Source organism: Dendrobates tinctorius, unplaced genomic scaffold, assembly GCF_039654945.1.
Source record: "Dendrobates tinctorius isolate UK_male_01 unplaced genomic scaffold, ASM3965494v1 ptg000004l, whole genome shotgun sequence".
Lineage (NCBI taxonomy): Eukaryota > Metazoa > Chordata > Amphibia > Anura > Dendrobatidae > Dendrobates > Dendrobates tinctorius.
The window spans coordinates 40,789,995-40,815,984 of record NW_027361672.1 but is presented as its reverse complement, the minus strand read 5'-3'; the positions used below and the strand labels follow the sequence as shown (position 1 = coordinate 40,815,984).

General features: G+C 46.3%; 1 long non-coding RNA gene across 2 annotated transcripts in view; it reads right to left on the bottom strand.

Annotated features, from left to right (window-relative positions):
* LOC141080973 (uncharacterized) overlaps positions 1–25,990 on the bottom strand; it is a 140,521-nt gene that overhangs the window by 42,863 nt on the left and 71,668 nt on the right. For both annotated transcript variants that reach the window (XR_012229278.1, XR_012229284.1), the window contains exon 3: positions 10,727–10,875. This is a non-coding gene — a long non-coding RNA (uncharacterized lncRNA). The remainder of the gene's footprint in view (positions 1–10,726; positions 10,876–25,990) is intronic.

The following is a 25,990-nucleotide window of genomic DNA, read 5'->3' as shown; positions in this document are numbered from 1 at the left end:
CAAAAACGTGATAACAAGCAAACACGGCAATGTGCATTTGTGGGCACGCCAAGGTCAATAGCATGGTACGTGAAAGGTGGCACGCCTGGGTACAGGCAAAGGAACAATGGCATCGGACTCCGGACAGCTGGCAATGATCGACATGATCAGGGCATCAGGCTGCGGACATCAGCTCCGGACATCAGGCCGCAGTCACCAGGCTTACGATCTCTGGCAGCGATCGGCAGGTTCTGGGCATCCGGAAGGCAAACCAAGGTTCAGGCAAGGAGGCACGACAGATCTCCAGGCATGGTGCGTGTTAGGGAACACGCCAAGGTCCAAGGCAGGATTCCAGGCAGGGTGCGTGCGTAGGGGACACACCAGGGTTCAAAGCAAGGTGCAAGGCAAGATGCGTGTGTGTAGGGGACAAGCCAGGGTTCAAAGTTCAACAAACAAGACAGGGTGCGTGTGTAGAGACACGCCAAGGCACAAGGTACAAGGCAGGGTCCTGCGCGTGCAGAGAGACACGCCAGGGTCAGGTTCAAGGCAGAGTCCTGCGCGTGCAGAGGGCACGCCAGGGTCAGGTTCAAGGCAGAGTCCTGCGCGTGCAGAGGGCACAACAGGGGACATGGCAAGGCCTGCGCGTACTTTTACAGAAGCACGGGGAGGTATGCCACAGGGCAGGCGAGGGCCTGCGCGTGCTAAGAGAAGCACGGAGAGCACAGTGCAGAGACAGCGTGAGTGCAAGGAAGCACAGAGAGCACGGCTGGGGCACTGGCTAGCTGGACGAGCTGCAGCACAAACAGGCAGGCAAGACTCCAGCGAACCCGACTGGGGCATAGCAGGCGACACAGCTGTCACTGTCCGGCGAGCACGGCTGAGGCACAAGCAGGCGGGCACGGCTAGGGCAGGCACGGCTGAGGCACAAGCAGGAGGCTAGGAAGGCCAGGCGCATACAAAGGGCACACGAAGAAACAAGGCAAGGCTAAGCGAGAAACAAGGCAAGACAAGGTACGGAACATGGAGCGGAACATAGGCAGAAACACAGAGTCAGGTAAGAGCGAGAACAGAGCTAGCAGCGGAGTGTACAGTCATGGCCAAAAGTTTTGAGAATGACAAATATTATATTTTCACATGATCTGCTGGCCTCTGGTTTTTATGTGTGTTTGTCAGATGTTTTTATCACATACAGAAATATAATTGCAATCATATTATGAGTAGCAAAAGGTTATATTGACAGTTAGAATGAGTTAATGCAGCAAGTCAATATTTGCAGTGTTGACCCTTCTCCTTCAGGACCTCAGCAATTCTCCCTGGCATGCTCTCAATCAACTTCTGGATCAAATCCTGACTGATAGCAGTCCATTCTTCAAAATCAATGCTTTTATTTTGTCTGTCCACCCGTCTCTTGATGATTGACCACAAGTTCTCAATGGGATTAAAATCTGGGGAGTTTCCAGGCCATGGTCCCAAAATCTCTATGTTTTGTTCCCTGAGCCATTTAGTTATCACCTTTGCTTTATGGCAAGGTGCTCCATCATGTTGAAAAAGGCATTGTTGATCGCAAAAACTGCTCTTGGACGGTTGGGAGAAGTTGCTCTTGGAGGACATTCTGGTACCATTCTTTATTCATGGCTGTGTTTTTAGGCAAGACTGAGAGAGAGCCCATTCCCTTGGCTGACAAGCAACCCCACACATGAATGGTTTCAGGATGCTTGACAGTTGGCATGAGACAAGACTGGTGGTAGCGCTCACCTGGTCTTCTCCGAATAAGCCGTTTTCCAGATGTCCCAAACAATCGAAAAGGGGATTCATCAGAGAAAATGACTTTACCACAGTCCTCAGCAGTCCACTCCCTGTACCTCTTGCACAATTTCAGTCTGTCCATGATGTTTTTCCTGGAGAGAAGTGGCTTCTTTGCTGCCCTCCTTGAGACCAGGCCTTGCTCCAAGAGTCTCCTCCTCACCGTGCGTGCAGATGCACTCACACCTGCCTGCTGCCATTCCTGAGCAAGCTCTGCACTGCTAGTAGCCCGATCCCACAGCTGAAACACTTTTAAGAGACGGTCCTGGCGCTTGCTGGTCTTTCTTGGGCGCCCTGGAGCCTTTTTGGCAACAAGGGAACCTCTCTCCTTGAAGTTCTTGATGATGCGATAAATTGTTGACTGAGGTGCAATCTTTCTAGCTGTGATACTCTTCCCTGTTAGGCCATTTTTGTGCAGTGCAATGATGACTGCACATGTTTCTTTAGAGATAACCATGGTTAACAGAAGAGAAACAATGATGCCAAGCACCAGCCTCCTTTTAAAGTGTCCAGTGGTGTCATTCTTACTTAATCATGACAGATTGATCTCCAGCCCTGTCCTCATTAACACCCACACCTGTCTTAATGGAGCAATCACTGAAACAATGTTAGCTGGTCCTTTTAAGGCAGGGCTGCAATGATGTTGAAATGTGTTTTGGGGGATAAAGTTCATTTTCTAGGCAAATATTGACTTTGCAAGTAATTGCTGTTAAGCTGATCACTCTTTATAACATTCTGGAGTATATGCAAATTGTCACTAGAAAAAATGAAGCAGTAGACTTTGTAAAAATTAATATTTGTGTCATTCTCAAAACTTTTGGCCATGACTGTAGGCCGAAGCCCAGAGCCGGGTTAAGGGAGAACCTTGAGACTAGCGTGGAAATGTGCAAGAGAGCACCATAGGGCAGAGACTAGCAGCGGAGCGTAGACCAAAGCCCAGAGCCGGGTCAAGGCAGAGCCTTGAGACTAGACATTGAAATGTGCAAGAGAGCACCATAGGGCAGAGTACGGAAAACCAGGCAGAGACAAGAAACATGAGAAGCACCACAAGGCTCTGAATAGCAAAGATCAGACATGGCGGAACAGGCAAAAGCAGAGAATAATGGAAGTACTACAAGGCAAAGCAAGGCAAGGACAAACATGGCACGAGAGACAGCACAAGACATGGCACGAGACAAGAGGCAGACTACAAGCACAGAGCGTGTGCAGAGACGCATGACAGGGAAGAGTGCAGGGGCACAGCATACAGGGAGCGACCGAGCAGACCAAGCAGCCATGCAGGGAAGCAACACAATACTCAGGCCCTTACCATAGGGAGGAGCGGTGTGATATAGCACTTTAGCACCAGTACTTCCGGGTCAAGACCAGGGAGGGACTTTGGGTTCAGATCCTCCAGGATCATAGAGAGCATCGCTAGAACAGCCTGGGTAGTACCATAGAGCAGGTCACATGATCAGGAGTTCCAGGAATGCAGCGGATTGCAGAACCAGAGCAGGGCTGGAACATTGGAAAGGTCACATGATCAGGGGTTTCCAGGAATACAGCAGATTGCAGAACCAGAGCAGGGCTGGAACATAGAAAAGGTCACATGATCAGGGGTTTCCAGGAATACAGCGGAATGCAGAGTCAGACAGAGACGGATGGTTACCCAGCAACAGCGTGCAGCCATGAGGTAAGGCGCGCGTGCACACTGCTCCAGGCAACTGGCGGCATAACAGACATGGCGGACATGACAGTACCCCCCTCCTTAAGCCCTCTGTTACCGGGGCTGGAAAGAAGAAATAAAAAAATTCTTTGGCTGAAACCAGAGTTTAGTACAAGCCACTCCAAACCACGTTGATCCGACATCGGAAATGAGCACCTGCACCGGTCAAGATACAGGAGCCACGGACGAGACATGGAGATCCAGTGGGGAGGACTGCGGGTAGACAAGAAAGTCTTCTTACTCTGGCTGCCATCATTTCCAAACGAGTTCAGAGGACAAGGGCCAGGTCTGATTCACATCAGAAGAGTGGCCGGGGTACCGCCATTTTCCAAGCGAGTTCAGAGAACATAGACCGGGTCTGATTCTTCATCAGAAGAGAGGCCGAGGTACCAGCGGAGTCCATGGCCTGAGTATTCTGTGACGAGGTCAGCTTACGCTGAGTCGTTTTTCTTTAGAGTGGACACTCTGGGTCATGGCACCCACCCACCTAGGACGAGCTGACCTTGTGAGGAACCACCCCCTATACAGGGAGTGTCAGGGGCAAGACCAAGGGGGTGAGCCACCACGACTGCTGGCACCAGACGGCCGGCTCAGGTAGACACTAGGTACGAGTGTCTGACGACCAGGATGAGCAGGAAGCAAGACAAGACGTAAGCAGACACGGCAAGGTGCATGCGTGGGCACGCCAAGGTCAATAGCATGGTACGTGCCAGGTGGCACGCCTGGGTACAGGCAAAAGCACAATGGCATCAGACTCCGGACAGCTGGCAACGATCGACATGATCAGTAAGTAAGTAAGCAGGCTCCTTGCATCTTCTCGCCCAACTACTTGCACCAGTGACCCATTTCCGTCACAGCTCCTCCAGTCCCTTTCCCCTGCTGTCACCCCTCACCTAACTAAAATATTTAACCTCTCTCTCTCTTCTGGTATTTTTCCCTCCTCATTTAAGCATGCCATCATACATCCACTACTTAAAAAACCATCCCTCGACCAAAACTGTGCCGCTAACTATAGACCTGTCTCTAATCTTCCCTTCATCTCTAAACTCCTGGAACGCCTGGTCCACTCCCGTCTTATCCGCTATCTCTCAGAAAACTCTCTTCTCGACCCTCTCCAATCCGGTTTCCGCTCTTTACACTCCACTGAAACTGCCCTCACTAAAGTCTCTAATGATCTGCTAACAGCTAAATCAAATGGTCACTACTCCATGCTAATTCTCTTGGATCTCTCTGCAGCATTCGACACTGTGGATCATCAGCTCCTCCTCACTATGCTCCGTTCCATTGGCCTCAAGGATACCGTTCTCTCCTGGTTCTCCTCCTATCTTTCCGACCGCTCCTTTACTGTATCTTTTGCCAGTTCCTCCTCCTCTCATCTTCCCCTTACTGTTGGGGTCCCCCAAGGATCGGTTCTAGGCCCCCTCCTCTTCTCCTTGTACACTGCCCCTATTGGTCAAACAATCAGTAGATTTGATTTCCAGTACCATCTCTATGCTGATGACACCCAATTATACGCTTCTTCTCCTGACATCACGCCAGCCTTTCTAGAAAACACCGGCGATTGTCTAAACGCTGTGTCTAATATCATGTCCTCACTATATCTGAAACTGAACCTGTCAAAGACTGAACTCCTGGTGTTTCCTCCCTCTACTAATGTACCTATACCCGACATTGCCATTTCTGTGTGTGGTTCCACTATTACTCCCCAGCAACAGGCCCGCTGTCTTGGGGTCATACTTGATTCCGAGCTTTCCTTTGCCCCCACATTCGATCACTGGCTCGCTCTTGTCATCTGCACCTCAAAAACATTTCTAGAATTCGACCTTTTCTTACCTTTGACTCTGCAAAAACTCTTACTGTTTCTCTTATTCATTCTCGTCTCGACTATTGTAACTCTCTTCTAATCGGTCTCCCTCTTACCAAACTCTCCCCTCTCCAATCTGTCTTGAATGCTGCAGCCAGGATCATATTCCTCACCAATCGTTACACCGATGCCTCTACCTTGTGCCAGTCATTACACTGGCTACCCATCCACTCCAGAATTCAGTATAAACTTATTACCCTCACTCACAAAGCCCTCCATGGCTCAGCACCACCCTACATCTCCTCCCTTGTTTCAGTATACCACCCTACCCGCGCCCTCCGTTCTGCTGATGACCTGAGATTAGCATCCTCAATAGTCAGAACCTCCCACTCCCGTCTCCAAGACTTTACACGTGCCGCGCCAATTCTTTGGAATGCACTTCCCAGGTCAATACGATTAGTCCCCAATCCCCACAATTTTAAGCGTGTCCTGAAAACGCATTTATTCAGACTGGCCTACCACCCCAACACATTAACCTTAACTATCCCTGTGTGGCAGAGCCAAAAGTTTTACCATAACCAGGTTCCCCGCATCATTCTCCCACATGCTTTATGCATCCATTAGCCCTCTGTGTCCGTACTGTCACACACCTAACATTATGGCTGGTCCATACAGTCAGGGCAACTGTTACCACCCACCTTTCGTGTCTACCTCTTTCCTCAGACTGTAAGCTTGCAAGCAGGGCCCTCTTTCCTCTTGGTATTTGTTATAATCTACTGTATGTGATTATTGTTATGCTGTAATGTCTATTGTCTGTACAAATCCCCTCTGAAATGTAAAGTGCTGCGGAATATGTCGGCGCTATAAAAATAAAATTTATTATTATTATTATTATTATTATCAGGGCATCAGGCTGCGGACATCAGCTCCAGACATCAGGCCGCAGTCATCAGGCTTACGATCTCTGGCAGCGATCGGCAGGTTCCGGGCATCCGGAAGGCAAACCAGGGTTCAGGCAAGGAGGCACGACAGATCTCCAGGCATGGTGCGTGTTAGGGAACACGCCGAGGTTCAAGGCAGGATTCCAGGCAGGGTGCGTGCTAGGGGAACACCAGGGTCCAGGGCAAGGCAGGGTGCGTGTGTAGGGGACACACCAGGGTTCAAAGCAAGGTGCGTGTGTAGGGGACAAGCCAGGGTTCAAAGTTCAACAAACAAGACAGGGTGTGTGTGTAGAGACACGCCAAGGCACAAGGTACAAGGCTGGGTCCTGCGCATACAGAGAGACACGCCAGGGTCAGGGTTCAAGGCAGAGTCCTGCACGTGCAGAGAGACACACCAGGGTCAGATTCAAGGCAGAGTCCTGCGCGTGCAGAGGGGCACGCCAGGGTCAGGGTTCAAGGCAGAGTCCTACGCGTGCAGAGGGCACGCCAGGATCAGGGTTCAAGGCAGAGTCCTGCGCGTGCAAACAGACACGCCAGGGTCAGGTTCAAGGCAGAATCCTGCGCGTGCAGAGGGCACGCCAGGGTCAGGGTTCAAGGCAGAGTCCTGCGCGTGCAGAGAGACATGCCAGGGTCAGGGTTAAAAGCAGAGTCCTGGGCGTGCAGAGGAAGCCCCAGGGACAGAGTACAGGCTAGGACCTGTACGTGCGAGAGGGCACGACAGGGTACATGGCAAGGCCTGCGCGTACTTTTACAGAAGCACGGGGAGGTATGCCATGGGGCAGGTGAGGGCCTGCGCGAGCTAAGAGAAGCACAGTGCAGAGACAGCGTGAGTGCAAGGAAGCACAGAGAGCACGGCTGGGGCACTGGCTAGCTGGACGGGCTGCAGCACATACAGGCAGGCAAGACTCCAGCGAACCCCGACTGGGACATAGCAGGCGACACAGCTGTCACTGACCGACAAGCACGGCTGAGGCACAAGCAGGTGGGCACGGCTAGGGCAGGCACGGCTGAGGCACAAGCAGGAGGCTAGGAAGGCAAGGCGCATGCAAAGGGCACACGAAGAAACAAGGCAAGGCTAGGTGAGAAACAAGGCAAGGCTAGGCGAGAAACAAGGCAAGACAAGGTAAGGAACACGGAGCGGAACATAGGCAGAAACACAGAGTCAGGTCAGAGCGAGAACAGAGCTAGCAGCGGAGCGTAGGCTGAAACCCAGAGCCGGGTCAAGGGAGAACCTTGAGACTAGCGTGGAAATGTGCAAGTGAGCACGATAGGACAGAGACTAGCAGCGGAGCAAAGGCCGAAGCCCAGAGCCGGGTCAAGGCAGAGCCTTGAGACTAGACATAGAAATGTGCAAGTGAGCACCATAGGGCAGAGTACGGAAAACCAGGCAGAGACAAGAAACATGAGAAGCACTACAAGGCTCAGAATAGCCAAGACCAGACATGGCGGAACAGGCAAAAGCAGAGAACAATGGAAGTACTACAAGGCAAAGCAAGGCAAGGACAAACATGGCACGAGAGACAACACAAGACATGGCACGAGACAAGAGGCAGAGTACAAGCACAGAGTGTGTGCAGAGACGCATGACAGGGAAGAGTGCAGGGGCACAGCATACAGGGAGTGACTGAGCAGACCAAGCAGCCATACAGGGAAGCAACACAATACTCAGGCCCTGACCATAGGGAGGGGCGGTCTGATATAGCACCTTAGCACCAGTACTTCCGGGTCAAGACCAGGGAGGGACTTTGGGTTTAGATCCTCCAGGATCATAGAGAGCATCGCTAGAACAGCCTGGGTAGAACCATAGAGCAGATAACATGATCAGGAGTTCCAGGAATCCAGCAGATTGCAGAACCAGAGCAGGGCTGGAACATAGAAAAGCTCACATGATCAGGGGTTTCCAGGAATACAGCGGAATGCAGAGTCAGACAGAGATGGATGGTTACCCAGCCACAGTGTACAGCCATGAGGTAAGGCGCACGTGCACACTGCTCCTGGCAACTTGCGGCATAACGTACATGGCGGACATGACACACAGCAGCAAGTAAGTCTATACTAGCGCATGGCGGAACAGCCATGCGTGCCTTTTATAGCAGCCGGGACCTTCCGCAAGCTTCCAGATCTCTGAGATGGACCAATGAGATCTGGAGCGGGACCTGAGCACATGAATCCCGATCTCCAATGGGAGATCGTCCCATGAGCATGCTCAGTAGGAGGACAGAAGGACTTAGCCTCAGGAGAGATTTGCTGCAAGGCAATCTCCTCTGCAGTCTCCTCTGCAGTAGATAAACAGCAGGAGACTGCAGAATGTGAGGGTCTGGATCCCTGCGAAATCCGACGCCTAACACTGGGAAGCAGTCTAAGATGGTCCAGTCCGGGTATGTGCCATATAAAAGTGTCAGCAAAGCAGGGAAAGCAAGTAAAGAAGAATGTTTAATCTATGATGTGCCAACTGTGGATATATTGTGTGAAGTTGTCAGTAAAAAAAACATTCAAATTACCATGGACTGTGTCTCAATTACTGGGAGTTGCCTCGGAGAGGGGCCGTCGCAGCTTGGGAAGTACCTAAGGGGACCCGAACCTGGAGATGCAGGTACGCCAAACAGCGAATTGTATTTTTCTGTGAGGGAAGGCCTGGACACTGATGCTTTAGTGTCTTTGGCCACGACTATAGTCCTGGCCGACCCTTACACTTATATGAATACTGTACATCATCAGAACCACCATCAGTACATTAATACATCACCAGAACCACATTTCTCCAAGAGTTTGGAGAGCTTCTGCTCATTTTCTGCTTCAAAAAATAAATGTGAACACATACTAATTTAAACTGAGTATTTGGAGCAGAAACTTACCAAATCCTCATAATCTGAAATCTCTAAGTTTTGAGGATTTTAAAGTCGAAACATAACCATGAAGCATGTTATGGATTGCTACATGTGTACAACATCAGAACTACAATCAGTACCTGAATTCAGTGCCAGAACCACTGTCAGTACATGAATGCAAAGCCAGAACCATCATCAGTACATGAATGCAGCACCAGATCCACCATCAGTACCAGAATGCAGAGCCAGAACCACCATCAGTACCTGAATGCAGCACCAAAACAACTGTCAGTACACGAATGCTGCACCAAAACCACCGTCAGCACATGAATGCAGTGCCAAAACCAGCATCAGTACCTGAGTTCAGCAGCAGAAACATCGACAGTACATGAAAACAGCACCAGAACCTCTGTCAATACATGAATATTTTGTCATAACCACCATCAGTACATGAAAGTAGCGTCAAAACAACCATCAGTACATGAATGCAGCACCAGAACTACCATCAGTACATGTACAGTGCTGTGCAAATTAATCGGGACAAAGCATTTTTTTAAGTAAAATCGTAAGTTAGTTACCAGTCAGTCATTCAAACCAGTTTTAACTGCTTTGAACAGGTGTGAGTGCCTGTTCAAAGCAGTTAAAACTGGCTTGAATCACTGACTGGAAACCAACTTACGATTTTACTTAAAAAAATGTTTTGTTCCAATTAATTTGCACAGCACTGTACATAGCGCCAAGCTTACTACAACGATCAATTGTAATGTCAGGTAAGACCAATACATAATTGAACTGCATGAACATACAATTCCCTGTATGTCCTTAACAATGGCAAGTTGTTAACAGCCATCATCAAATGATGGACGATACAGAGTCCACAAAATTGATGAAACGCATGTAGTATTCCAGGACTGATGGCGGCTCAGGTGACATATTCATTTAGTAATGGTCATTCTGGTAGTGTATACATGCATTTAAAAGGTTTCTGGTGACATATTCATGTAGCAATGTTGGTTCTGGTGGCATATTCAAGTACTGATGGGAGGTCTGATGATTTTTTCATATAGTGACTGTGGTTCTGGTGTTGTATGCATCTAATAATGATGTCTATGGTGATGTATTTATGTAGTGATGATGGTTCTGAAGATGTAACCCCCATAAATTTTTTATTTTTCGGCCTTGCTAACTATGTTACTATATCTTACAGTTATTAGGTTCTTTAGAAGGACGTAGATCTGGAGATTTATTCTGACGGAATATAGGCTGAACTGGATGGACAAATGTCTTTTTTCGGCTTTGCTAACTATGTTACTATGTTACCAGATCTAGCATTAATACATAAATATGACACCAGGAGCATCAACAGTACTTGAATATGGCATCAGAACATGAGCAAATCACCAGAACTGCTATCAGTTCATGAGTACAGCACCAGTACAATCATAAGTATTTGAATGCAAGAATAAAGCTTAGTACAGAAATCAATTGTAATGTCAGGTTATACTCCGAAACATTTGTACCACATAAAGCTACAACTCCCAGTATGTCCTTAACAATGGTAAGGAGATACTGACAGTTGTTTCAAGTCATCATCAAACTGCATACATAAACCACATTAATGATGGGATGCAGGCAGCATCGCAAATAATCATTTCCATCTAAGAACCTTGCAGTTTATTTCGTCTCTCATTGGAGTCTTTCCCATCCATTTATCTCCATGTTGTACAGACACCATGATGAGATTTCACACCCAGCGCTCATCTCTTCAGACTTCCCTCTTCATAGGTCTTCAGCAGCACTCCCTGACACAGTGCCCTTAAAAATAAAAGCATGATTATACTATTTCATAAATAAAAATATCTTTCATGCTAAATAATTGTCCCCCTCAGTGTGCTTCCAGCATTAAATATCCCCAACACTGGCCCTCTCCATATTATTCCCCCACATTGCACTTCTCCATAATGTCCCTGCCAAGTGAAGACCCAAAGAGAGACCAGACCCGAGTGTAGACTCGAGAGAGACCACAGCCGGGAGAGCTGAGCCATGTGAGCAGAGTAAGAGCTGAGAGAGAAGACTAGGTTGCAACTCAGGGAAGTTCTTGTGATCTGTTGCTTCTAGTGTGGACATGCGATACTAATTGGGGTCCGCGGCCAACTTCAGGGAATGAAGAGGGCCAGCGTGACGGGTGGGCCGAGTAACTCACCAACCTGTGATTTGTGGCTTATCAGGCAATATTATCGACTCATGTTACAGTCTGTGTGACGTTGTACGTTACTTAGAGAGTGACGACGGTGACGAGCACAATGACATCCTTTAGGTTGGGCCATTAGGACCAAGACATGACGTATGACAGCAGATATTTAGTGGCAATAATAAAATGATAGTATGTAAAAAGCAATGTGTCCATATCTTGTTCATCTGTATTACTGTATTTTTCATGTAACATAGCTTGTTTCATTTTCACTGTTTGCACAATCCCCTGATATTGTGCTGAAGGCACCCCTTTTATTTTATTACCAAAATAAATAGTTGTTGGTTCATATATGAGGGAAGTTCAGGGCGGTAGTCGTAGCTGATAGCATTTTCATTAGCGTGCCCTGCCCTCCCATCATATACACATACTGTCCATAGCTCTGCATACCTGTGGCTTCTTCACCTGCACCGTCAGATCCCTCCGTACGTTTCTGGAGGCTTCCTCTGTCCTGTTTTTCACAAAATGAGCCACAGTCCAAATCAACTTGCAAGTAAACAACTTTACTCATCCTTGTACGCAGCACATTTATAGTCGCTCCAGCATCAGATTTCACACCATGCAACTCTTCCTCTGTCCCTGTCCTTTTCTCTGTGTCACTAAGCTCGCTTCCTGGATGAACTGTATCGTTTGGTTCTCCAGCGTCCTCCCTGTGTAACCTTACTCCGTTTGGGGATTCCCTTGACCGTTTTGCTCCAGTCCTGAGGGCATCAGCCCACACAATAATCTGCCACATGTTGAGTGACCTGTCAGTACTGCTTAGTCTTCCTTAGCAGCTGCAATTCCCACTAAGCTGCGTTGCTAGCACTGTTTCTGCTGCTTCTTCTGACGATGACCTGGCCACAAATACCAGAGTGCTGGGCCTCACGCTTGCTAATGTTGCGCAGCACGGTGTTGCCCAGGGCTAGTTAGCCCATGTGAGATGAATGGGCACCCTGGCCCCAACTGAACTATATAAGGAAGTCCTTCTTGCCTTATCCACCGTGCTCCTTCTATCTTAACTATTTACTATGTACACTATGTGGCATTTCTATCTAATGACTAAACTGCCCCCATCAAGTGGCAAAACTACGAAACTACACTATCCCTAGACACCTATGAACATACAGTATATTACAAAACATTAGCTCTATGTACATAGCAGCATTACAAGGCAAGACGAGAATATATAAAATACATGTCCCAAGAACATAAACACTAAAATGTACAGTACTAATACTTAACCGGGACGTGCTTGGGGAATACAACAGTCTTTGTAACCCCTTACACATATACCACTATCTCCTCATTGTCTGCGCTGTTGCATCTGTGCCCTTGTTAACACATAATGCCAGAACTACACTGCAATGGCTTAGATCAATGCATATTCATGTGCTTGAATGGCCCAGTCAAAGTCAAGACCGAATTCCCATTAGGAATCTGTGGCAAGACTTGAAAGTTGCTGCGCACAGACGCCCTCCATCCAATCTCACTGAGCTAGAGCTAATTTTCAAAAAAATGGGCAAAAACTTCTGCCTCTAGACGTGCAAAGCTAATCGAAACATACCCCAAAAGACTTGCAGCAGTAACAAGTTACAATTTTCAGATTTATATTTTTAAAATGTTTAGAAAACCATACATCCTTCACTTGACTTTTGGATATGGGACGGATCCCCACTCCATCTAAAAAAAAAACCATAACTACAGTAAACCTAGGCACTAGAATAAATACACAAAGCACACTATTTTGGTTGTCAAACTGGCCACAGCTTTATGTAAATCACAAGATTAAAACAATCACAGAAGGAGTCAGGTGAAGTGCTAGTACATTGGGATTCACAAGTACTGTGATACCCCCAGCTGTCTGACATATATCACCAGGACAGACAGCAATAAAAGGGATGGCACACCCAGGCTTGCCATTCAAGCATAGCCAGTAAACTTTCAGGGCACCAATGACCCTATTATCCTCACTCCTATGCCTGCCCCTGATTGACGTTACCATTACAACGTCCTTGAGGCTGGCCACCAAAGCCTAGCCTGTTCACCACCATGAGGTTTTTACCTCCTCAATTAGTTAAAATGAGTCCACCTTAACTTATCTGCAACTTCCACCTGACTCCTAAACAGCAAAGCTGTGACGGGTTATAAATTCCAACTCACATTTTTTTTACATTTTTTTTTATATATCACTTTTTTAAACTGAAAAGTAAAAAATAAACTGCAAAAAATGCATAAAGGTAGTAATAATAATAATAAGGGTATTTAGTAAACATAATTTTGATCAAAATAATGTACAAGCAATCCCGCCACGTCACGGCAACCCTTGTGGGACAGTCCCTACTCTAGTATTTAAAACCTTTTCACTTGCCAAGTGGCGTGAATGTGAACAAGGATTGAGCGGCTGAACCACTAGTAAAAGCTTAGGCCAGACAGGATGGTTTTCCCATCTCAGAAAGAGGGCAGTCACACCCATATATGCACTGAGTGCACAATGAAATGAATAAAAAACGAATCTGAACTGAGAAAGTAAGTTAACGTGTATGCACAATGTAAGTGCATATTAACACATACTAGAGTAGGGACTGTCCCACAAGGGTTGCCGTGACGTGGCAGGATGGCTTGTACATTATTTTCATCAAAATTATGTTTACTAAATACCCTTATTATTACCTTTATGCATTTTTTGCAGTTTATTTTTTACTTTTCAGTTTAGGATATTTGTTTTTTGCTTTTTGCTTTCTCTGGTTAATGGTCATGTGTTAATATGCACTTACATTGTGCATACACATTAACTTACTTTCTCAGTTCAGATTCGTTTTTATTCATTTTTTATAAATCACTTTTTGTAAACTTAAACATTAAGAGAAGAAATTTGGCAAACCTCTGACTCACAAAGAGTCATCCTACAGCACTCAGGAGAGGAAAAACTCCTCTGTGGAGGAAATGTCTAGGGAACCATCGCTGAAGGATTGCCCTTCCCTTGGACTTAGAAGGTTAATGCCAATGTTATAATGAAAAGTGCTGCGGAATATGTTGACGCTATAGAAATAAAATTATTATTATTATTATAATGTTAATCATGATAAAATTGGACCTGATAAAAGATATACAATAGCAAATTCAAAACAAAAAAATACAATAAAGCATTCATCATTATACAAGTAACAATTAAAATGTTTTAGGACCGTGATTATAGTAGTGCAGAAGGGTGTGAGATGTCTTCTCCATTTCATCTGGTGAAAGAAAGAGGTAGAAAGACAAATTTACCTCCTCTATATAAACCCCAACCCCCTCACAGAGAGAGACCAGCCCCCACCATCCTCACAAAAGAGACAGAGTTACCCCACATAAATAAGCCCCACCAGGCACAAACTCTTGCCTAAAATCTACACCGCTATACACACAAAACTGCAGGAGTTAAAGATCCGCCCTTCCCAAAAGTCATGCCCTCCTCTACCTGTTGCTCGATGGTTTCTTTACATTTCACAAATACTTGCACATGAATTGGCCAATTTATACGCTAAGAACCTTTGCTTTTTTTGTAAGTACATCTTACTGAGAAACAATACCGCTTGGAGTTAATGTTTCCATTGTTTCTGTATGTCTTGGCCTTCGCAGAGTGCTGCTGTGCTTTTTTACATAATGTGCAGTTATTGCAGCTTGCACCTATTCACACTAAGGAGGTGCTTGTCAGGTTTTATTTAGTATAGTCTAAATAGATAAATAGACAATTAAATTCAAACTTTGCTTGCAGTATGAATAAAATGCACCAATGTTTGGATGGCATAATGGAAATCTAAAATGATGGTAGAATGAATGGGGCTTTTTATGTGACTGAAAGACATTAGCTGATATGAGAGGAAATGTACTGTACATGGACAAGTATGGGGAAATGTGAAGGATATTGGAAAAAGATTGAAACCTAAAGCATACCAGTGGCATGATGTGAACTGGGTAAATCCCAGGAACACCAGAGGAAGAATCATTCTGTATGTGAGACAATAGAGAAAAGACCTGGACTCAGTATTAATAGGCTCTGATGAAGTCATCAGTATGCATCATGATGCCATCATAATGCAATGCTGACAGCTAGAAATTCGTGGGCATAGCAGGATGGTGTCACTGCTGAGATAAGATAGCAGGCACGCAGCAAAGCTCAGAGATCTAAAGACATATTAGCTATACACTTACTTCTGCTGTCTTCTGTCATGTCTGCAGAGTATAAAAGTAAAGCCCCCCCGTACATATTCAATGAAAGAACACACATATTGTCAAGACAAGCCGACCATCTGCTATGCACTGGGGTCTCCAGATTTTCTCTTCAATAGATGTCAAGGAAGAGAAGGATTGGACATGCTCATGTGTATGGTGGCGTCAGGAGAGATAGATATCTGCTGAAGGAACATTGTCCAGCAGCTGTCTCATGGGTATGACCAGTCCTTATCAAGATTAAGTACTTACTTTATAATCCATGTCAGCAGGCCAGTGACAAGGTATTTTGGTGTCCCAGGAAGATGAGGCCAATGGCCATCTACTACATCCGCACACACCTTCCTTCCCCTTCTAAGCAAAGAAATGGGTCAGAGATTTAGATAACAGGACACTCAGCCCCACCAATGGGTCAGATAACAAGCTCTGAGGACCATTTCAGCGAGAATCCTTAACTTTTTCACCATTGATGGATACCCATCAAGCCCAAACAGATCCCATTAAAGATAGAAGGGTTACATCTGATGATGTTTGCATCTTTCATGTGACAAATACAGCTTGAGACAAAGCTGGTGTTTATTCTGGCAGTATTCCTGTACTAATGATGGTTCTGGTGATATATTCATGAAGTAATGGCGATTCTGGTGGCGTAATCATGTACTTGTGGGGTTTCTGGTGAAATATTAGTATAGTAACGGTGGTTCTAGTGACGTATTTATGAACGGATGGGAGTTCTGCTGATGTATTCATACATTTTACAGTGGTTCTGGTGCTTTATTCATGCATTAATGAAGACCTGGAGATGTATTTATATAGTGATGATGGTTCTGTAGAAGTATTCATCACACAGGTATTCAAAATTTGGGTTTATGAAAATGTTTTCAATGCCAATGACTGATTCTTACGTTTTCTTATTCCCTGATTTAAAAAACTTCTATTTTTAACAATAAACATATGGATTTTACACAAAACATGCAGGAACGTGCAAGCGAGATGAACAAGAAAATTCTTTATTGTAGCCAAAAATGTACACAATATTATACATAAAAATTTGTTGAACATTGATTCTGCAATTTTATTGGAAATTAATTCTTAGTGGTATTAAACTGTGTACAGTAGTGCTGATGTGCACAAGGATCTTAGCTGCAGAATAAAGACAATAGCCACACACTTGTCACTATCAAAACATAGGCCCTAAAAATGTATATTCGCGCTTGGACCTCTAGTCCTAGTGGGATGTGATGTACTCTATTGGAATCCCAGTACTGAGAAACAAAACTGGACAAATCATATACGATGACCCAAATGTGAATTAGTATAAACTGATTTGACAAGAGTCCACAAAGTAGATGACAATATCAGGCTCTTAATATGCAAGTTAGTAATAATCAGGCATTAAGGTTAGAAACTATATTAGTTCCCACTCATGTCCATATGGCATTGTTATTGTGGAGGGTCCACCTCTAAAGTGCACTTGTGCCTGCTTAAATATACGCTGTAATGCTTCCTGAGGTGTAGTATCCCACTCCCCAGGTAAGATGGTAACACCTGACCAGACTCCAGCACCTACATCCAGCACAGACACCTTAGAACAGCAGAGCACCCTTTATGGCAGCTGCTTTGGTTCATGAAGGGTGCTGGGTGGAGCTTAGAAACACTAGAGGGGAAAGCTGACAGGAAGTTAGTCAGAGAATCCCCAGAGGGGGATGGAGAGAGTGTTTGCAGCAGCTCCCTGTGAGCTGGAGCTGTTAGCAAGGAAAGAGGCAGGATCAGTTGTTCAGAAGGAAGATAGATAAGAATGAAACGTGAGGAGGAGAGAGACAGGGGACTAGGGCTAGTGCAGAGCCCTTTCCTAAGTTTGATGCGCCAAGGCCAGGCATCGGTATCCGAGGCTGTGTGTGATACTAATGGTCCTACAGCAGAAACCGGAGGAATAGAAGTTGAGACCACTTTATTCCCACCTAAGACTTGAAGACACAGCAGCACCTTGTGTGAGCCGGGACATGATTGCATGGAGTCCCCGAAGCAGGCTACAGCTGCCTGTCATACGAGTGGAGTTATAAGTAACATCAAGAAGGAGGAACTTGAGTGTGATTCAGAACTACAAGTACCTCAGATTAGCGCTAGCAAGGAGATGTTCATAAAAGGCACAAGAAAGGGAGTGCTAGAAGGGTGTCTTCCATCTGCCTGGGAGTTGGCTGAGCCCCTCACCTGGAGGCTGCGGCACTGAAGCGGGCACCTGTCTGTGCCAGAAACGTGAGTAAAAGAATTGGAACTGCACTCAGCTGTGTCATTGCTTTCTTCCTGCGCCAACCTACTCAGCACTGCTACATCTCTGTGCCTAATACTACACCATCTATCTCAACACCTATACTACTGCCCTGGGACTACAGCTCTACCTGTGGAGAGCTATTCCATCCTTGCTGCTCTATACCTTCTATCCTAGAGGATCTGCACCGCAGCGAGCGTCGGCTTAACACCTTCATTGCCGAGTACCACAGGTGGCGTCACGAATTAACTACCTATAAACGTTATTCATCTCCATTCCACCTGTTACATGGAAACCCAGGGCCACGGACCGGGTTACCGCCACGCGACACTTCCCCATTAAGACACTGGCCTGGTACCGAGTGAACCCCACAGCCCTGCACTCCCAATCGTTGAATTTAATGAGAGGAGATCGTTGTCTCCAAAACGTGTCGGATTTGTGGTCCTCTGCGCGCTCTGTACGAGCCTCAGTCACGTGCCATCTGACGTCACAGGTCCTGCATCGACCAGATGCTTATCATACCTGAACAGCGAGACCGGCATCGTGTGAACCAGTGGAGCGGGTGCGCAGGAGCTGCTGTCACGGGCTGAGACGGCGCTCCTTTTTATCAGTCTATCCAGACTGCTATGTTTGTTTGAGAATTCCCAGACCAGGATTATATTATAACCAACTTGGGGACATCTCTTGCCTGAACATTTCTACATTGGACTACAGTTAATGTTCCCCTAATTTACTCCCATAGAGTACATCACATCCCACTAGGACTAGAGGTCTAAGCGCGAATATACATTTTCATTTCCTAGAAATTAATTCTTGCAACTTTTTTCCTTTTCTCTTCAAAGCTTCTCTTGACACCATTTCTCTCATAGAAGGCGTATGGATCGGAATCTGTGAAACATCCAGCAGTAGTCCACCATCATGTTCACATTCCATCTACCTTGGTATCGTCGTTCCATCTCCTTGATATCCTAATAAAATCTTTCTCCTTGCTCTTCGCTAATAGCACCAAGGTTTTCAAGAAAGTAGTCCAAATGGGAATATAAAAAATGTAACTTCAAATTTATCAGACAACGCAAGGCTTTGAGAGGCTTCAGAAAATTCTCCATGATGGATTTAAATTTTGTATCTGTTACTTAGAAATTTATTCACAACTTCTTGAAAAGAATCCCAAGCCCTTTTCTCAACCTTTCATTTTTGTTTTGAAAAAGTCATCCTGCATGAGTTTCCGAATATCCGGACCCACAAAAATGCCTTCCTTCAGTTTTGTTTCGGACAGTCCCTGAAACTTGGAACACATGTCTTTCCTTCTTTCAGTAGAGCCCGAAACCCTACATGTTACAAGTACAAAAGTAGTAGTCATCACTATGATTTTGTGGCTCCCTCCAGATCATAGACACACCAAAACAAAATTTCTCTTTCTTCCCTTTAGACCATTGTCATCAGGGGCGTAACTACCACGGTTGCAGCGGTCGCCACTGCGACCGGGCCCGGGGGGAGTCAGGGGTCCGCAGGTCAGACCATGTTATCTCCCAACTGTGCTGATTCTCTCGTGACAGTCCCGTTTTTGACTCCCCCCCACATCCCGTACTGAGCCGCCATGCCCCCCCATGCACCCCATTATCGCATTCCCAGATAGACACACCACAGCCTGCAATGAAGTCCTTTTCTGTGCGCACAGGACCTGTGATGAGGTCACAGGAGGGGAGGAGTCAGGGGTCACATGATCAGGAGCCTTGTTGTCTGCAGGACTCTGCTGTGCTGGAGGTGTACGGAGCGGAGCCGAGTGTGTGCGAGGTGTACGGAGCGGAGCCGAGTGTGTGCGAGGTGTACGGAGCGGAGCCGAGTGTGTGCGAGGTGTACGGAGCGGAGCCGAGTGTGTGCGAGGTGTACGGAGCGGAGCCGAGTGTGTGCGAGGTGTACGGAGCGGAGCCGAGTGTGTGCGAGGTGTACGGAGCGGAGCCGAGTGTGTACGAGGTGTACGGAGCGGAGCCGCGTGTGTACGAGGTGTACAGAACAGAGCTGCGTGTGTACAAGGTGTACAGAGCGGAGATGTGCGTGTATTTTGGCATGGGGGGCCCAATTTGAAAGCTCGCAGCGGGGCCCATAACTTTGTAGTTACGCCACTGATTGTCATAGTTCTTCTGCAAAAGCAGAGGACACTATTTGGAGCCAACGACTTGTCCTGATCACCTAGTTTTACACCAAAGTATGCAAAATACACTTTTTTTATCGAACTCTGTAATATTTCTTCTGTGTTTCTTCACTACAAAACAATCGCAAATGTAGCAAAAGTTGTCCGGTGAATTATGGCACACCCTTGTAGCCATTTTGATCACCTAGAGATAGAAGCTTAATCCACTACAACCACTAAAGAATGAAAGGAATCCAAGTAAGCACACCACCACACTCTTATGAACTCTATCAAAAAGAAAATCTGCCTTTGTTCCCCCTAGCGACCAATCACTGCAGCTTTCAGTTCTCTTACTACTGAGGTAAAATGAAAGCTGCGCTCTGATTAGTTGCTATGGACACCACCACACTGTTATGAACTTTGACTAAAAAAAAAAATCTGTCTTTACTGCCCATAACAACCAATCACAGTGCAGCTTTCATTTATTATACTGCTGAGGTAAAATGAAAGATATGCTATGATTGGATGCTATGGACACCACCATAGTCTTTAGAAGCTGGGTTAGGCCTCTTTCACACATCAGGTTTTCGCCTTCAGGCGCGATCCGGCGCTTTTGACAGAAACCGGATCCGGCGAAATGCAATGCCGGATCCGGTTTCCCCCCCATTGACTTGCATTTGCGCCGGATCGCGCCGGATGGCCATGCGTTTCATCCGGTTTTCGCCGGATCCGGCAATGTGTCGCAATGTGTCGCGATCCGGCGTCTGGAGAAAATGTCTACTGTAACGTTTTTTGTCTCCGGCGAAAAAGCCGTACCCGCCGGATCCGGCGCGTCCGGCTTTTCCACACAATGAAAGCCTATGAGCGCCGCAATGCGCCGGATCCGGATATATAAAAGCAAGACAGTGGGACCCACAGCCACACCCAACATGCCACCCAAGACAGCAACCAGGCGCAGGAGAAGGCAGCAGACATCTGCAGCAGCAGCACCATCAGCACCACCCCAAATGGAGCAGCATGCTGTACGGGAGGGGAGTCCAGAAGCAGATGAGAGACGGTAATTATCAAATCCCCCATTCCTCCAAACTAGGGCCATGGAATATCAAGATATTCATTGGCCCTTTGTTTCTCTTTATTCAACAGCCGCCAAACAGATGCAGCAGCAGCAGCAGAAATGGCATCACTGGCAGCAGCAATACCCACAGCCATGGAGTCTGGCCATCAACAGGACAGCACATCTTCTTCTGGGAGCCCTCCCTCGCATCGTCAGCGTTTGACGGTAAGTTTTTATTTCCAAAATCCATCATCTCTGTAATATGTCTATTCATTGCCTTTTATTTCAAAACAGGAATCACAAGATGAAGAGGAGCTCCCAGAAGAAGAAGGAAGGGGTGGACAGACACCTGGAGTGGGCTCACAATTGGTAAGTTTTTTGCATCAAACGCAGAAACACAACATCACACTACACACAACACATAGAAAACAATGTTCTGCAGACCACACACAGCAAACAAATGCCTACATCCAAAGACATAACATTTTTTGTTTTCTTCTCTAGTCTTCCCAATCTGGTGCTCGGCCAAGAGGTCCTCGCAGTGCCTCCCAGGGTCGTCGGCGACAGCAACGCGGCGGTCACCAGCGTGTAAGTATAAATATTTTTGCTTTGTTTTTTTGCACTTTTTATTTCATTTCTTTTGTGGAGGCTAATTATGTTATTTTTGTCTTTTTCTTTAACAGCCTTCACAGCGTGCTCCCGACTCTGACGGTGAGGATGGAGGGATTGATGTGGACCGCCTCATCGATCTCGTCAGAGAAAGGGAGCCGCTCTGGAATATGGCTGACCGCCGCCACGCTGACCTGATCATTACCCGACGACTCTGGGAGGAAATCTGTTCTCTCCTTGTGGGCCGCTGGGAGGACCTCGAAGCTCGGGCCCAGATTAAAGAGCGTAAGTATATACAGTAACGGTTGCTTGATGTAACCAGTGTTTCCCGAACTACAGTCCTCGTGGTCCCCACGGATCATGTGTTCAGGATTTCTATTTACTATGGAAATCCTGAAAACATGACCCCTGGGGACCATGAGGACTGGAGTTTGTGAAACACTGATGTTGTATACTAACCACTCCTTTCTCGTTTCAGGGAACAGAATTGTGAATCGGTGGCGGTCTGTGAGGGATCGTTTCAAGAAGGAGTTCAATAAAGAGATGCGGGCCCCGAGTGGATCTGGAGGACGCAGGAGCAAGTACAAGTACGCACAAGCCCTGTCGTTCCTCCGGGAAACAATGCTCACCAGAAGGTAAATATTACACACCACATGTGAAAAAAATGTTAGATGTAACTTTTTTTTTTTCAGCCAGGGCCATACCATGTCAGTATTTTAATTGTTTTTTTTTCTCTTTATTACACAGCACGGTGAGCAGCACTCGGGAGCCTGCACGATTGGACCCTTCTGAGGCGATCCCTGAGGAGACCGGCACCGAGGGACACTTCGACCGCCCCGGTACATCTGCACCTTCCCACACATTCGACCCATCTGTCCCATCCACCAGCACAGGAGCATCGTGGCCGTCTACATTACATGAAGCTGCTGGTGAGGAGATCGCTTTCCCTTTACCCCACCCTTCTGCCCCTGCCGCCTCTAGTACACCTGCGGGTACTGGGCGGCAGCGGGAGAGGGGTCAGGAAAAGAGTTATGCGCAAGAGTTATTGCATCTGAATGCATCTTTCCAGAACTGTCTAAAAGTCTTGTCAGAGCAAATCTCCGCAGGCTTTCAGCAGATCAACTCCAGCATTCTGGAGGTGAAGACACTTCTGCAAACCATGCATTCAGAAGCAAGATCTTCGCCAAACCACACCTTTTTCAGGTCTGTTGTGGAGCGCATGGCAACACTATCTCCTACCCAGCAGATGCATGTAATGCATTCGTGCCACGGTGCTCTACAGCAGGTTACCTCCCAACCTCCACCTCCCACCACTGTAGTTCCTCCACCTGCACCCCCTCCAGCCACTTTCCATCCTCCCCCTCCTATTACATCTGCACCCCCTCCAGCCACTTTCCATCCTCCCCCTCCTATTACATACCAGCAACCTCACCAGTACCAGCAACCTCCCCAGTACCAGTCATCTCCCCTCTTCCAGCAACCTGCCCCGTATCAAACTCCTTCCCCGTACCAAACTCCTTCCCCACACAACTTTCCATCAACATCATCTGCTCCTACAGTCCCTGCCCAACCCTCCACTCCACCGCCCACCACCTCTTCTGCCTCCCACATGTCCACCCATTCTGTAGCTTTTTCCACACCTTCACCTCTAACTGTTCCTTCCCCACCACGATCCCAGTGTCGAAGTGTCCCGCAGCCCCTCCAGCAGTATTTCCACCCCACAGTACACAGATTTGTAATCTTTTTTTGTTGTAATAAAAATGCCCATTGGGTTTAAAACCTTTATTAAAAAAGTTTTTTGCACTTTAAAAACATAAAAAAAAAAATTTAAATAAAAGTTAAATTATCGTTTCACAATGGTTGTCTGTCATTTCTTTCTGCGGCGAACTATGTTTTAAAAAAAGGTTAAATACAGGGTATTTCAAAGGTAAAAAGGTATTCAAAACCAGGTATATAACTGTGGGTAAATTTTAGCTTTTTGCCACAGTTGTGTTCCTGGTTGTGTTTGAAGCAAAGTATTTCACCTAAAAAGTTGTGTTTATTGTTGGTGATTTCCTAACAATGTACACAACTTTTGTTAAAAGGTGAAATACTTTGCATAAAACACAACCAGGTACACACCTGTGGCCTAAAGCTAAAAATAGTAAGACCATGACAAGATAGCCAACTTTGGTTGGCAAAGGTATATACTGTTGGTCCAGAAGGTACACAAGTTTAGGGCACAAATCTTTCACACTCTGTCATCCCAGTGTACTCTGCCTTGAGGTGACAAAGTATAGTGGAAAATTGTCCCTGAAACCGTCACAGAACTTCTAGTGGTAATATTTCCAATGACAACATCCATCTTCGCCAGTAACTTGCTCTTCTCTCCAACCTGCACTTTCTTCTCTACAACCTGTCAAAGAAGGGCTGTAGGAACATGCTATATCTAGTTTTCCAGTAGCCAATCCCGTTCGGAAGGCCACAAGGGTCAATTTTAAAAACCGGATCCGGCGTTATCCGTCGAAAAACGGATAGAAAAACGGATGAACCGGATGAGACGGATCCGGTTTTGTCTGTCAAGAACAAGACGGATCCGGCAGAAAACCGGATCCGGCACTTCAGGTTTTACAAAACATTTGCCGAATCCGGCATTCCGGCACGACGCCGGATCGCGCCTGACACCGAAAACCTGATGTGTGAAAGTAGCCTTAAGAAAATCTTCTCTGCCGACAGCAGCCAATTGCAGCATAGTGTCCATTAACTTCTAACCAATCTACTGACACCAAAATTATCCACCAAAGGTCACACAAAGGGGTCAAAGTATGACGCAAGAAAAAGGATATGGAGTCAGTATTTCTGAAAAAAAACTTGTATGTGATGTAATTTTTTTGACATTTTTACTCAGTTTAGTGATAAAAAGTATATAAATATCACCTCTTATATTTCTAACAATTTTACCCTTGCAGACCTGTGTAATATATGAATACGACACCAGGATCATCAGAACATGAACCCATCACCAGACCTGTCATCCGTTCAGGAACCACAGTACTTACAGTTGTGATACTGATGATACCTAGTCAGCATCACAAATAAACATTTCCATCCAGGTACCTTATAAGTGACGTGTTCTCTAATTGGAGTTGCTTTAATCCCTCTAGTCTCCATCTGGTCCACACGCCATAATGACTTTTCACAGTCACAGCTCGTTTCTGCAGACTACACTCTATGCTAGTCTTCTGCAACACACCCTAACACAGTGCCCTTACAAATAAGAGTATTATAATGCCTTCTGCATGAAAATATCTTTCCATACTGTGCCCTAATTATGCCTCTCATTGTATAACTGTCTACTTTTATGAGATACACCCACCACACTGTCCACATTAATGACCCATAACCACCACCGCATACTCCACACTTATCAGCAATATCAGCCACCCACCCGCCCTTATCAACTATAACCACCAATCCGGTTACCCTTATCAGCGACGGCCTTTAACATGGCTTTCTCCTGTCCACCGTTTTCCATTATGCTCTCTTTATCGCCACACTTTCCCCTCACCATGCTAACCCCTCTCCATATTATGTGCTCAATTGACACTACCCCCCCACCATATCCATATTGTGCCCCTCTTCACAGTATGCCTTCATGTTGTCCACCATGCTGCCCTTTCCAAACTATGCCATCTTTTCACACTGCCCCCCGTAGTACTGCGACCACAGCCACGCACACAGTATGCTCACCACCAGAGCCGCCATATGCAGTATGATGTCCACCACAGCCCCCTCACACAGTACAATATTCACCACAGTTCCTGATATACATTATATTGTACACCACAGTCCTCCATTTAATATTGTCACCAAAGCTCCACATACAGTATAATGTCCCCCCACACCCCCCATACCTTGTATTGTCCACCTCAGCCTTATACTCTGGGGTATAGGGTATAATGTCTACCACTAGACCCAATACTACACAGTATAATGTCTCCCACTGCCTCCCATACAGTATGATAGTCCCCAGTATGATGGGGAACACATAATAGAATGTTCTCTACAGCCCCAACACAGTATCATGTCCACGACAGTTCCCAATTCAGTATGATGTTCACCACAGCCCCCCACAGAGTTTGGTCACCGCATCTGACAGTGTAATAACCCCCACAGACCCTATACAGAATGGTAACCTCAGCCCTCAGCATATCATCACCCAAAGCACCTAATACAGTATGGTCACCACATCCCCCAGCAAACGGAAATCAAAAAGTATATGCAAAAGCAGGACTGCACATACAACAAAATTAAACTTTATTATGAAAAAATATAACATACATAACATAGCGATTAAGAACAAATAAAAACACCAAAGGTGTAAATGATAACATATCTCAGCCCAAGATAATGAGCAAGAATAGCCTATGTCCTCAATCCAAAATA